The sequence below is a fragment of the Tamandua tetradactyla genome, chromosome 19, assembly GCF_023851605.1.
Source record: "Tamandua tetradactyla isolate mTamTet1 chromosome 19, mTamTet1.pri, whole genome shotgun sequence".
NCBI lineage: Eukaryota > Metazoa > Chordata > Mammalia > Pilosa > Myrmecophagidae > Tamandua > Tamandua tetradactyla.
In genome coordinates, this window is record NC_135345.1 from 22,748,837 (window position 1) to 22,761,948 (window position 13,112).

Sequence of the window (13,112 nt, forward strand, 5' to 3'; positions counted from 1 at the left end):
TGAAATATTAGAATTGTGACAGTTTTATAATTTTATTCTTGCTCGTTGTGATAATTTTCATTTGCAACTTTTTACCTTTGAATATCTTGAATTGTATTAAGCCTTTCTCCTAATATTACAGGACTCCATCTTTGTCCTGTAATATTAGGGGCTGTGATTTTAATCTGAGGAGTTATAGTAAATGCTACAGACACAAGCAAACAGATAATGATGTTTATGATGCCTGCTACCTGAAGAATTAAAAGTTTTGAGTGACTTCGTGTCTTTTACTTAATATAAGTAGTAGAGTCTTGTGTGAAACATTACCTCTTCTTCCATTTTTTTAGTAGAATCACTGTCTCTGCCCATGCCCTGTCCACTGTCCTAGTTGCTTTTTATTTTGGGTTTGGGAAGAAAAGGAGAAGTCCTTTCTGTCAAATAATTTGCTCTCGCTCTCTCTTTCTATGTTCTTCTTCCATACACAAATGTATTCTCTTTCTGAGTGTGATGAGCCAAGTAAGAATTAACACTAGAGACTATCTGATTTAAATATTCCCATTTTTCAGATGAAAAAACAAAGTCATCACAGGCTCAGACACAGCAGACCTAGCTAATGCTCACTGAGCATTTCCTGGGTGGCAGGCAAATACTTAAGCAGTTCACATGCACTAACTCTATATAAGTCCTGCTACTATTGTCAATCCACTTTACAGAAGAGCAAACTGAGGCACAGAAAGGCTACTATACATGTAATGGGTGGCCCTGCTTGAATAAACCAGGTTGTTTGCCCTGAACCTATACATTCTGCTGCAGATGAGCATGTGAAGATCTCCTCCAGTTGATTTCCTTTCCCTTCACTTCCTGGGGCAGTTTATTGGATGGAAAGTATCTGGACTAATATATAGAATCTCATACGAATATATGCGCTGTGAACTTATTTTGAAGTTGAATCTTTCATGTGTTCGCTATCCTAGTACTCTAACTCAGTTCTAGGCATTTTGAGGAGGATATGAAAGAAGCAGATGATATGGTTCTTGTCCTTGAAAAGATTGAAATTTAGTTAGGGAGTCAAAGCATTGAAATAAAATCAGATAAAAATTTACTGAGCACTTACCATATGTACAAAAATCTCTTTCAACTTATGATCCAATCAACATCCAAAGACTGTTTGCTAGTATATTTACTTAGAAGTCCCAGGATACTATGCAATCAACCTCTGTGATCATGTTTATGTAACGTTTCATTAAAAAGTACCTATCTGACAATTCTGATACTTTTTTAATCCTATTAAACATTTCCCCCAATATGCTTTGCATTTTGATTTTTTTCTTTTTTAACATGAAAAATTGATGATATGATACTGCTTCAGACATGCAACTAATTAATAAGAGACTTGGCTAAATTTCAAGGGATCATATTCAACCATCTGTTGATAGCTGGCAGATTGCTTCACTTTTTCCCTAGTCATAACCTTTGTGACTGTGAAAGTCTGTAAGTTGAATGTTTATAAGTGAAGGAATTTCTGGATAGTACCTTAAGGGTGACACAAAGATTTAAAAATATTCAAAACACATTTGCTTTCTTTGAGAATCTAGTTAAGAAGACAAGACATAATAACATTTCTCAGATCCCTCCTGATTATTCTCTGAATTCATATGAGGGTTAGATTGCTTTCTAATAAAGTATCAATGGTCAAGATATGTCAAAAGGTGAGCTGACAAAAGAGTGGTATCAATGTGTGCCAAGTTATCAGAAGAATAAGAATTATCTGAAAAATATCAGGCAGGAGAATGTGTTAGAGCTAAATCTTAAAAGATGAACAAGATTTAGAAAGGTGGAGAAGGGTGAGGAACAGATTGCCCATTCAATGTCAATATCAAAACCAATTACCAAGTAAACCACAGAAGAAACAAACTGTCCTTCTCTTCCAATGCCATGACTCAGGCTTCTTGTACCTGCCATCAAGGAAACATTTGTTCATATTTGTCGGATCCTAAAGCTCATCTGGTCATACTGGTGTTACAGGGATGGTTCCAGCACTTAAAGGCAGGAATGGCATTTTTCTCTTTCTTTTGTGATTTCTCTCTTCGTATAGGAAGCAGATCCAGGCAGGGTCTGCCATCCTAGAGAACCATGGTTCCTTATTCTGCAACTTCTCTCAGCATATGTCTGAGTAGGTAACTCAGGTCAGGTCTTGCTTTCTGTTTTTACTCATCATTCATTTTTTCTCTCTCTTCTAACTTTACTCTTCTGTTCACCCTTTCCTTTGTCTTCTATCTCTTCCTTCCACCCCACTGCCCTATCAGTTTGACTCTGTATACTAGTTTCAAAATTTAAATTTACAGAAAAAGGAGGAAACTTAAGCTCTTGCTTTGGTCTCCAGGCAAAAACAAACGTACTCTGATTCAGCCATTTATCAAATGAAATGGTATAAGACCATCCTTCTGCTGTACTTTGTATATACTTCTCTTGGGAACCTTATGGGGAGATAAGGAAAATACTCTTCAGTCCCTGGTTATCAAAACTTCCCCCTTACACCCTAAGATTAATATAAAGGTTTATCCTGGAAAAGGTTATGGTAAGTTTATCATTATTATACCGGTAGGTTTAGAAGTGTCAGATGATTCAATTACAGCAGTTTTGGTGATATTAAAATGGAGATCATGCTCTGTACATTATGTTTCTGGTTTGCTTGATAATTATCTGCTAAGTGATTGAGATAAGGCACTTCAAAAAACTCTGCCTTGGTCAAGTCACTGGACAGAGTTGGGTATGCATGTGTGTGTGTGTTGACCAGGATGGCAGCATAAAACATTGACTTACCTGTTCTCTGAGCATCATACAACTCAGGCTCTGTGGTCTCACTCTTAAAGGGGTCCTTCTTTAGGCCAACTGCAATGTTACTTGCAAAGGCTAAATTTTATTATTTAAAAGTTGAAAAATTTGATGTAAACTAGTAGAAGCTACAAAAGTACATTTCAAATTGTGGTCTGTGGTTTACCTGTATCAGAATCAACTAGGGCACTGTTAAAAACGCAGATGCTTTGACTTTAACCCAGATCTGCTGAATACTTCCCTTGGAAAAAGTCATAAGAATCATTACTTCTATCACACTCCTTAGGTGATTCTTATGACTGCCCAAGTTTGAGAACAGATGATTCTAGACTATGCCTTTATTGAGCCCATACTTATACAATTATAGATAAAGCTATGTTTTGAGATTCTGAATAATTGGTTAAACCACAGACATTACTTCTCCTTTGAGACATGCTTTGTGATGCAGAATCTGTCTAGTCTCATAGAGAAATTCTTTCAATAACTTTCTTCACTGCATCAATAATAGCTTCTACCGCAACTGCAGTCTGACCATTTACCTGAGGGTGATGGGATGCAATGGTGACAGTTTTGGTAAAGTTTCCAAGTACTAATTCTTTAAACTCAGCAGAATTAAAGGCAAACCCACTGTCCAAAGTAGAATGTGTAGCAATTTATGTGTGACAAAATAGCTGGCCCAGTGTACCACTTCTGCAGAAGATATTTAAATAGATTATAAAGACTTTGAAACATTTTGTTAAGTCCTGGAATAGTCCTAGTGTATCAATCTAAATTCTTGACCAGTGTTTCATTTCCAAAGGAAAAATACGTTCATTTGATAGGAAAATGCCAGAAATGTATTAGTTTTCCATTGTGGCTTCTGTCATCATTATCAGAATCGATATGAAGCCATACTTAAAAGTTAAGCCAACGCTATGCAGTTTGGTCAAGATAATAAGATGTCTGCTTTCTGTAATATTGACTCTTGAACATATTGAAAATTGATTCTCAGTGCCTTCTATCAGCCAGCTTCTATTCATACTAAAATGTAGTGCTTTGGAAAGTAACAAGCAGATGACCAGCAATTTTCAGAAACCATGCTTTATTAAATTATGTAATGTGCATCAAGCACTCAGCACAAAGCTTGACACATGGTAGAACTGAATTCAATAGAGGTTATTACTATTTTTGCTAAAAGCTAATTCTACAAACAAGGGCACAATTTAACAAGAAGTGAGGGATAGAAAAGAATTTAAGCATTAGCTGGTTACATGAAAATTATAGAAAGGAGGAGTTCCTGACAAGAGTGAGGTTTTCTGTGGTAGACTTTATGAGTTGACTAACCAAAAATCATTGTTAGCCAACTTCTTCCTGTCCTGTTGAGCCCAGCTTCCAAAGTCTACAGCAGCAAATATACCACATCCTTACTTGCCTTGCTTCTCTTGCTGCTAGGGCATAGGCATGTGGTCCAATCCCAACCAATGGGACACAATAGAAACTCTATTGAGAGTATTTGTCAAAGATATTCCAGGCTGACAGAAGAGACTGATACATAGGGAAAGTGCCTTTTGTCCCCTTTTCCTGACTAAAATTTTTTGCGTGTGTGAGGATGTGAAACTTGAAGCTATGGTAGCCATTGTGAAAGTAAGTAGGAAAGCATCACAGAGAAGCTGACACAGAGCCCTGACATTGATCAGCTACTGAATGAGTCCCAGAACCATCAAGATTCGTTTTCATACGAGAAAAACAAACCTTTACTATTTTGTGTCTTGAAACCAAAAACATCCTGATTTACTGATCTACATTTATAACAATGGATCTACCTTTATAACTGTTACACATTCCTGTTAAAATATAAGCTCCATGAGGGCAGGAACCAAGTGTAGTTCACCTTAAATTATAGTGACATATATGATGGAAGCTTATTTCTGTCCTACACAGAGTCTGAGTTGCTTTCATGGGAACAGATTCCTTCTATCTTGTTTTCCTATTACCCCCAGCATGTGGTTCTCATCCAATAAGTCCATGTCTGCTTTCCAGACAGTGGGAAGAAGGAAAGGAGTAAAGGAGAAGAGGCTCCTTCCTTTTAAGGCATGACCCAGAAGTGGCATTTATCACTTTGTTTATTACCCCATTGGCCAGAACGTGGTCACTTGACCATATCTAAAGCAAAGGAAGGCTTTATTCTGTACACACAAGTGTCCAACTAAAAAATTCCATTATGTTTGAAAGAAAAAGTGAATATTCAGTAACAACAGTTCTGCTGTGAAATCACTGTTGAGAATAATAGATACAAATATTTGGAAAAGATTTTTAAAAAATGAATAGCTGTTTTGTCTTACACTCCACCAAACACTTTTATAAACTTATCTTATTCAATCTTCAGAAAAATGTTGTGGCACTTTTACCCCTATTTTGCATATGTGGAAAATGAAGCCCAAAGAGTTTAAACAAAGTTGCCCAAGGCCATACATAGAATAATTGATGGAGATCATATTTCAATCAAAATCTACACCCCTACCCAATACATTAGCTTCTTTCTGTGTAATATATTCAAATTGATAAGTCAACATACTTATCTTTTGATATGATGGTAACTTGTGTGTTTTATCCTTTAAGATCTGGCCATACTTGCCCTTACCCCATTGCCTTACATTCGGTGTTACGTTGAATCCCTCTTCAGGTTTTGTCTGTGAAGTCCAAGGGCTTACTCTTTTACCGGTTACCTCTCGTACCAGTTTTCTGCCTCCACTGAATCCTGTTCTCTACTCCATGTCTCATAGCATGAACCCCTAAATGGTATATACCTCTTTTTCTCCTTGATTATTCTTCTGTGTTGTTATTAAGGAATTGTCTCACAACTCCAAGCCCATCCTTCTCTATTGCTCTTTGTGATGCAATGTTTGGAACCTTACAACCACCTTTCTGCTTTTCCACTGTTCCTTTTTAAGTCCTACCAAGATCAGGTGTCAGAAGGAGACAGTGAATAAGGCTGAAGGGGGAGAACTTCCTGTTTCTGCGAATTTCACTCTGAAGATGTTTCTTCACCACAATAGGAACAGCTCCTTCTTGGAGCAGCAACTGAATCCAGGTTGAAGTTTTCTCAACACTTTTCCTGTTTCCCAGCACTCGTGGGGCCAGACTTATCCACCCCCTGGGAGACACCAACTGCAGCCAAACAGCACCCTATTTTCAGAGGTCTGAGTTTCAGCCTCAAGGGTCTTTTTAAATTCTTTTTTGATGACGCCAACATTTCCTTTAGTTCTCTCAGCCTTACAGGTGACAGCTTCTTGGTGCTGTTGCTATCTCTATGGTATTTTAGAATTTTTAAATTACCTTAAAGACTGTCTCGATCTCAACTCCTTTGAAAGGTAGAGGTAGCTATGGTCAGTTTAGGTTTAAATTTTTTCTTAATTACACGTGTTTTGTTTTTTTCTTAAATTCTTCAGAATCATTCTGTGTTTTTATTCTCAGAATTGCAGAAGAATCAATAAATGACCATCATAATTGAGGGCAGGATCCATTTTCTACATTTCTGCCTACTTCTCACAGAGGTGGGCACAGTCTGGAGAACAAGTGGGAATCTGACATGAGGCTGGGGTGGACGACTTTCATTCCATCCATTCCTTATCACCCAGAAGCTGACTCATTGCTCAGTTGACTGAGTTGCTATCACACCTGCCTTCTAGTAACCTCAGAAGCACCTCAAACCTGAAAACACCTTTGTTTTCAAATATCCCTCTGAGGAAGGAAAAGGGCACTCATAAGTTTTCCTACTTAACAGAAGGAAAAACTGAGGAAATCCAAGGAACTTGGTCAAGCTCTCAGTTTGGACTGCAACGGAATAAGGAAACAATCTGATTCTTGGACATCTTTCTCCTAAATGCCCAGACATGGAAGGACAAAACTGACCTCTGAGAGGAAGCTTCTTCTTCCTTTCTGACCTTTCTAATTGGCAAGCACAGCCCTTCATTTTCCTGGCCTGCTAGCCTGGCACTTTCCACAGGCATAAAATTCACATCAGAGGAAGAAAATCAAAGTTAGATCAAAGGCTGGTATAATTTCACTTCTCAGAGGGAGAAAATACCTCTTGTAGCAGCCTGCTCCCAGGAGTTATCCAAACTACCCTGTCCCTGTTGTCAGCAGTGAGTGGGAGGCAGGGAGGGGACTTGATGTTTCTTTCTGCAGCCACTAATGATGCCATCAAGATAAATAACCACTCGGAGATCCTGAGAGGCCAGAGGGAGTCACGGGACCCTCATTAAAAGAATTGTAGCTGCACACTTAGGTCTTTGCAGGGTGAAGTGTATCAGAGCCCTATGTTTATTTGGTTTAGAGTCCTCATTTGGGTCTCGGTAGCCCAACAACTACGTCTGAGCCAGGTGCTGTGATGGTCTCCAGCACTGCAGATACCATGGCTCAGTCACAAATCCACTGCATCCCCACACCTAGTATTTAAGTCAGGATAGTTTTGCTTTTGATTTTTTTTTTGCCAATGGCATATCTTCCCAGGAGTTTCTTTGTTGATATGATAAGTTGCTCTGAAGATTAAGTGATATTTAATATTGTGAGTGACTGCACCTTGTCAAAGCGATGGGTTTTTCAAGGACATGTCATATATGTTTAAAATGGGATGTCTGAGGCTGCCACAGCATAATTGACTGTGAAATAAGCCCTTTGGAAAGGAGAATTACTCTTGGGGCCTCAAATGCAAGTCAAGGCTCCCATGGCAGTAAGGGGGGGTGGGCGGTTGCTGTTTAGTTTTAGGCAGGAGTGAAAAGGACTATTGCTTTATTACTTAGCCTGGGCTGGTGTCTGCATTATAAACTCACCATCCAGCATTGCAGAAATGAAGGCACAGCCCAAGAGACTGTCCAACAAAAAATCATAGTAGAATTGACTGTTTCAAACAACCTATCCATCTATTCATCTATCAATCCTTCATCCATCCATCTGCCATCAGAGCGCTAGCTAATTATCCAAAAACCAGTTTTTGAGAACTTACAACACGCCAGGTACAGACATAGTCACTCAGAGCAAAAAGACATGCAATGTGTTCCATAAGTGCTCAGTTAAGTAGAAAATGAAAGAGAAAATGAACATTTATTAAAGCTGAGCTATATGACTCTCAACCACTTTACAAAATGCATGTCTTGTCCATTTTATAGAAGATGAAACTGAGGTTCAGAGCAGTTAAATAACCAGCCCAAGGTCATGCAGCTGAGAGGGAGAAGCATTAGGATTCAGGTGCGGTCCAATGCATATTTCTTTGTCAGCCTGATGGTGCTTCAGAGAAAAGCTTAGTTAGGATGTAGCTGTGAAGTGATTAAGACCTTGTTCTCTCACAGTCACAAATCTTGAAAGCCTCGCCACTAATGTGACCATTTTTATTTATTTCTTTTTTTTTTTTAAGGAGAAAGTTTTTTTCTTTGCCTAAACTAACCAGGGATTCTAAAAGCTGCTCAGGAGGTTTTAGTGAAAAGTGCATACCGAATTCGCACCAAATTAGATGCACAATTACAACGACAGTTCGCCAATATCCAAACCTGAGGCACCATATTGAACAAACCCCACAGAAATTTAAACCAATGCTTGACTTAGAGCTGCAGTTGATATTTGAAATGCCACATTAATTTAAGAAATCCCGTGGATGGCTCCAGGATTCAGCAGCCACAGTGTAAGATGACAACTGTAGGCAGTCCTTCTGAGCTGAGGGAGCCTTTTCCTTATCAGTGTTTTATTGTTCCCTACTGATAAATGCCCTTATCAGTCTTAAAGCATTTCTCTTAAAATGCACACACACACACACAAACACATACACATACTTACATATACTTTTACCAAATTGGGCAAAATATTTAAAAAAAGATTTTTATCACCAATAAAATCTTATTAATAATTAGTTTGCATTATAAAGGAAATCTTTTCATGTGTTTATGTGTTTTTTGTTTTAAGACTGTTTAATTCATCCTGCAGATAGCCACCAAATAAAATTTCCCAAACCATCATTTTATCATCCCCGCTTTAATCCTGTCGTAAGTTTTCAGGACACTGGGGTTTGGATAACTCAAACCTCTACCCTCCTTCCAGCTAGAGAGGTTAAAAACCTGAAAACTATATTAAAACTGCATTTTCTAATGCCCTTTATAGATAGGGCTCTGGATTTGTATTAGGTTTCACCAAGGAGTGATCTTGCCCAAGATTTGGAAGTCACATGTGAAGTGAAGGCCATGACCTTCCCAAGCAAGGGCATGGATAGGTAGTATTCCATTGTCCACCATCAGCTTCCCAGGTATCTAAAGGCTGTGATGATTGAGGAGTAGAGGGGTGGTGGCTTCTTGATTCTGGCATAACTCCAGTGCTCTCTGATGCAGTAGCTCTGACAGCGGCTTAATTCCATATTGATGTGGGTGAAGTTCCTGAAGGTCCAGCCTGGAACCAGCTCAACCAGTTGCTGGTAGGTCCCTATATTGAAGTTCTTCCTGATAGAAAACTCCTGGGAGGTTTCGGTTAGTTGACTGAGCCTGGAAAGGCAGGTTGGAATTATATGATTGGGGCTACCATGTGATTCCAGTTTAAGTTTTTTATCTTAACTTCAAAGTTACCATCTTCTAATGGTCACTTAATGATTTCCTACTTCCATGCATTCGCTTATTTCATTTCCTCTGCTTGTAGTGTCCTTTCACTCCTCTTCAAGGCTCAGTTCAAATGCTACCTTCTCTAGAAAGTTTTCTCTCATAGCTCTAGGAGGAAGTGAGATGTTTCTATCTTAGTCACATTCATTCATTGGGCTTTGGTAACACAATGGTCCAGGGATATGGAGATGTAAGACAGCCCCTGCTTTCAAGTAGCATTCAGTCTAGTGTAGGACAGATGAATAAACATATACACACAGAGATAAACATGTATACTAACATATTATCTCTATAGGTTGGCATGTTGTTGGTGCTAATAAATGTCCGGTATGATATGACATTTACTGGAGAGATCTGATGTAGTGGAATTCACATGGAAGTACTAGGATAGTGTGAAGAAAACATTTTCACTTCCACTTTATGGATTCAAAGGCCACATTTTATTTCAATAGCATCAGGAAAACGATTTGCCAACTGCTTTGATACTGGAAAGATATTATGATATCTTCTGGAAAGAGAATAATCTGATTCCTTTCCACATAGAATTCAACATTTCTTAGATTAATTTCTTTTGGAAGACAATCCACCAAGTTCCATTTGCATGTTCTTTTTTTTTAATGAACCTAGTTATTTCCAGGATTAGATTACCTTTCCTATATAAGGAAGAAAAATGTTAATAAGTTGTGATTATTGCTTACTATTTTTGTTTAGTGAAATAAAGTGTGTATTCATTAAAGGTTTAAATTGAAGTTTTATTGGAACAAACAAGCAAAAAAGAAACCAGAAAGGGAAGAATTTTTTTTTAATTCCCCAACTTGTCTGCCTAGGAACGTGGCTACTTGCCAGACAGAGCCACTGTCAAACACAAATACAATTCAGAGTGACTTACAGTCTAATTTCTTTAGGGTTTCCACCTGTGTTCAATTAATGAACTGCAGTACTTGAAACCTGCTTTTGCTGAATCATTTACTTTGTTTCTGGAGGGGCCACCTATTCTTTTTCCAGCAAAACAGAACGCTCAGGCAGTATCCATTGTATATGGCAAAAGCTCTGTGAACATCCCGTTGCTCCCGGCTGTACCAGTTCAACTGTTCACTTACTGCTAACAATGCTGGCTTATTCTCTGGCCCCTCTATTCCTTAGTTCTTCCAGCTTGACACATCCCCTGAGTCTTAGGCCATCTACTATGGTTCTCTCCCTGGATTCAGATCTCATTTTTGCCCTTTTTCCAAAATACCTCCTCAAATTCAAAACTGTTTATGACACTCCTGTTTAGCAAGACCATGGGACAGTCCTAACCTGAGTATTTACTTTCTCATAAAGTAAAAAAGATGTGACCCAGCTGCCCCTGTGGTTGAGCTCTGGACATCAAGAAAAGCAGAAAATTCTGTTCCAGTTCTCTGTTTGGAAATACTTCATTATATTTAATACCACATTAAAATCTCTATGGCAGTTTCCACATAGATTATCTTACAGTTGTATGCATTTGGTATGACTCCTTGCATTTTAAAGATTAGGTGGCTGAAGTTGGATGTTGAGTGACTTGACCAAAGCCCAGCTCATTCTCTGTTCTTTCTACTAGAAGCCCAGGGTGGTTTCCACTACCCCATCTTGCTCATATGGCAGAGTGAAAAGTAGTCCCTTGATTATAACTCATTTAGAGCCTGCCATTTTTTCTATATCTGCTGCCAGACATGACAATGCAGGACTGAAATCAAGAAGTTGCCATTGAGACACTTCATCAGATCAGTGAAAGTAAACATGTGCCATGCTGATGGACAATGCTCAAATAGTATCTGGCTCGAATGCTGTCTGCCTCTCTCCACCTCCACTGCTACCATCCTAGCTCATGCCATCACCATCTCTCACTAAGACAATTGTGCCAGCTTCCCATTGGTCTGCTCCTGGCTTTGCCCTAGACTATCTGTTTTCCCTAAAGCAGCCAGCACGAGCCTTTAAAAACTGTAAATGCAGTTCCTCGTTTAAGAATTTTCAGTGACCTTCCATTGCTCACTAAAAAATACTTCTCTTGAACCACAAGGTCCTGAAGTTCTGACTTCATTTCATGTCTCTCTCATTTGTTGTTCACTATGTTCCAGCCACGTCAGTCTTCCTTTATTCCATGAACATGTCAAGATCATTCCCACTATGGGCCGTTACATCAGCTCTTTGCTTTGCATAAGCATTCAGGTCACAACACAGATATTTCCTCTTCAGAAAAGCCTTCCCTGCAGACCCTGAATCAAACAGTAGTCCCTCTCCAGTCTTTTTACCCTACTTGCTTTGTTTTATTGTTTTTTAACATGAAGATGAAAACTGTGTGTATCTTTTTCCATGCTGAATTTCCCATTTATCAGGCAGTGCCTGAGAGGTAGTGAATGTTCAATATAGGTTTGTTGAACGAACAACTTTAATAGTAAGAATAGCCAAGTTTTTCAGAGCTCATTGCGCATCAGTTACTGATCTAATTCCTTGCACAAAAATTGCATTCCCAGCAACTCAATGAATGAGCAATTATTCTTAACCCCCATGTTAGAGATGACGGCATTGAGGCTGAAAGAACTGAGAGCACATGTTCAAGGTCACACAGTGTCAGAGGTAGGAGCCAAAGCCAGTCTGTAAATGACAAGTTTGTTTCCTTGCCCTTATGCTCTCTGCTTGTACATTGTGCACAAATTCGAGAGGGTCCTTTCATGACAGACAATAACCATTTCAGAAAGCAAATGTTAGGTATTAAGTCAATGATCTTTTTTCTTTATGGGAGTTGACCAGCTCAGTGCTGGGATCCAGGGCCATATTTAGTACCTGGAGTCAGGAAAATGGCCCTTTTTTTTTTGGCAGTCCCTTAGTTTTGGGGTTCCATTCTGTCATCATTTACTTCGGTGCCTTATGGATTGGGGAGACACGATCCAGACCAATCAATAGATCCCCTGACAGTAGAGGATTCTTAGAAACAAAAAGCACCATGGTGGGGGATTGTTTGGCACATGCTCTCCTCTTCATATGCATCTCATTCATTTCCATTCCTGCATTAGAAAAGCTGGCTGGGACACAGCTCCATTTAGCAAAACGATGAAACACAAACGTTTATTGAGACTGTGTTTCGAATCAACAGGGTTTTCCTCAGATTGAGTTGCCGCCAATTATCCTCCATGCAATTATGGCGATCCTAGAAGCAAGCAGATGGGGAAGAGTTTTGTTTTCAAATGGAGGAGAAACCAATATGTAGGAAGAAAAAGCAGCTTGTTCATTTGAACAGACTCCAGGTGGCTGGTAGCCAAAAGGCAAAGAGCTGGGGAGCCAAGTCTGGCCCTGGATCAGTCCGACTGCCTAAAGACCAGAGGAAACACAGGGATGACAGGGTTCAGCCTCTGTTCCTCATGCTTGCCTGCTGTCATTGGCCAGCTTGTCTGTGCGAGCGAGAGGACACCAGGGAAGAGGAAGCTTACAGAGGTCCCCTAGAGGTCAGGCTCCCGACCTCGACACCACTGAAACATCGTCCTGCTATTTTTGTTGTTTAATAGTGACATGTTGTTAAATTTATTGGAGAAGAAAATTTAAGAAAATACATACAAAAGCCCAAGCCATATAGCAAGCCTCCTTGGACTTCTTTGATGATTTGGAATTTCACAAAACCTAAGGGATACTTCCCTATTGTGAAGGATTATATTGTCCTAAACTTCT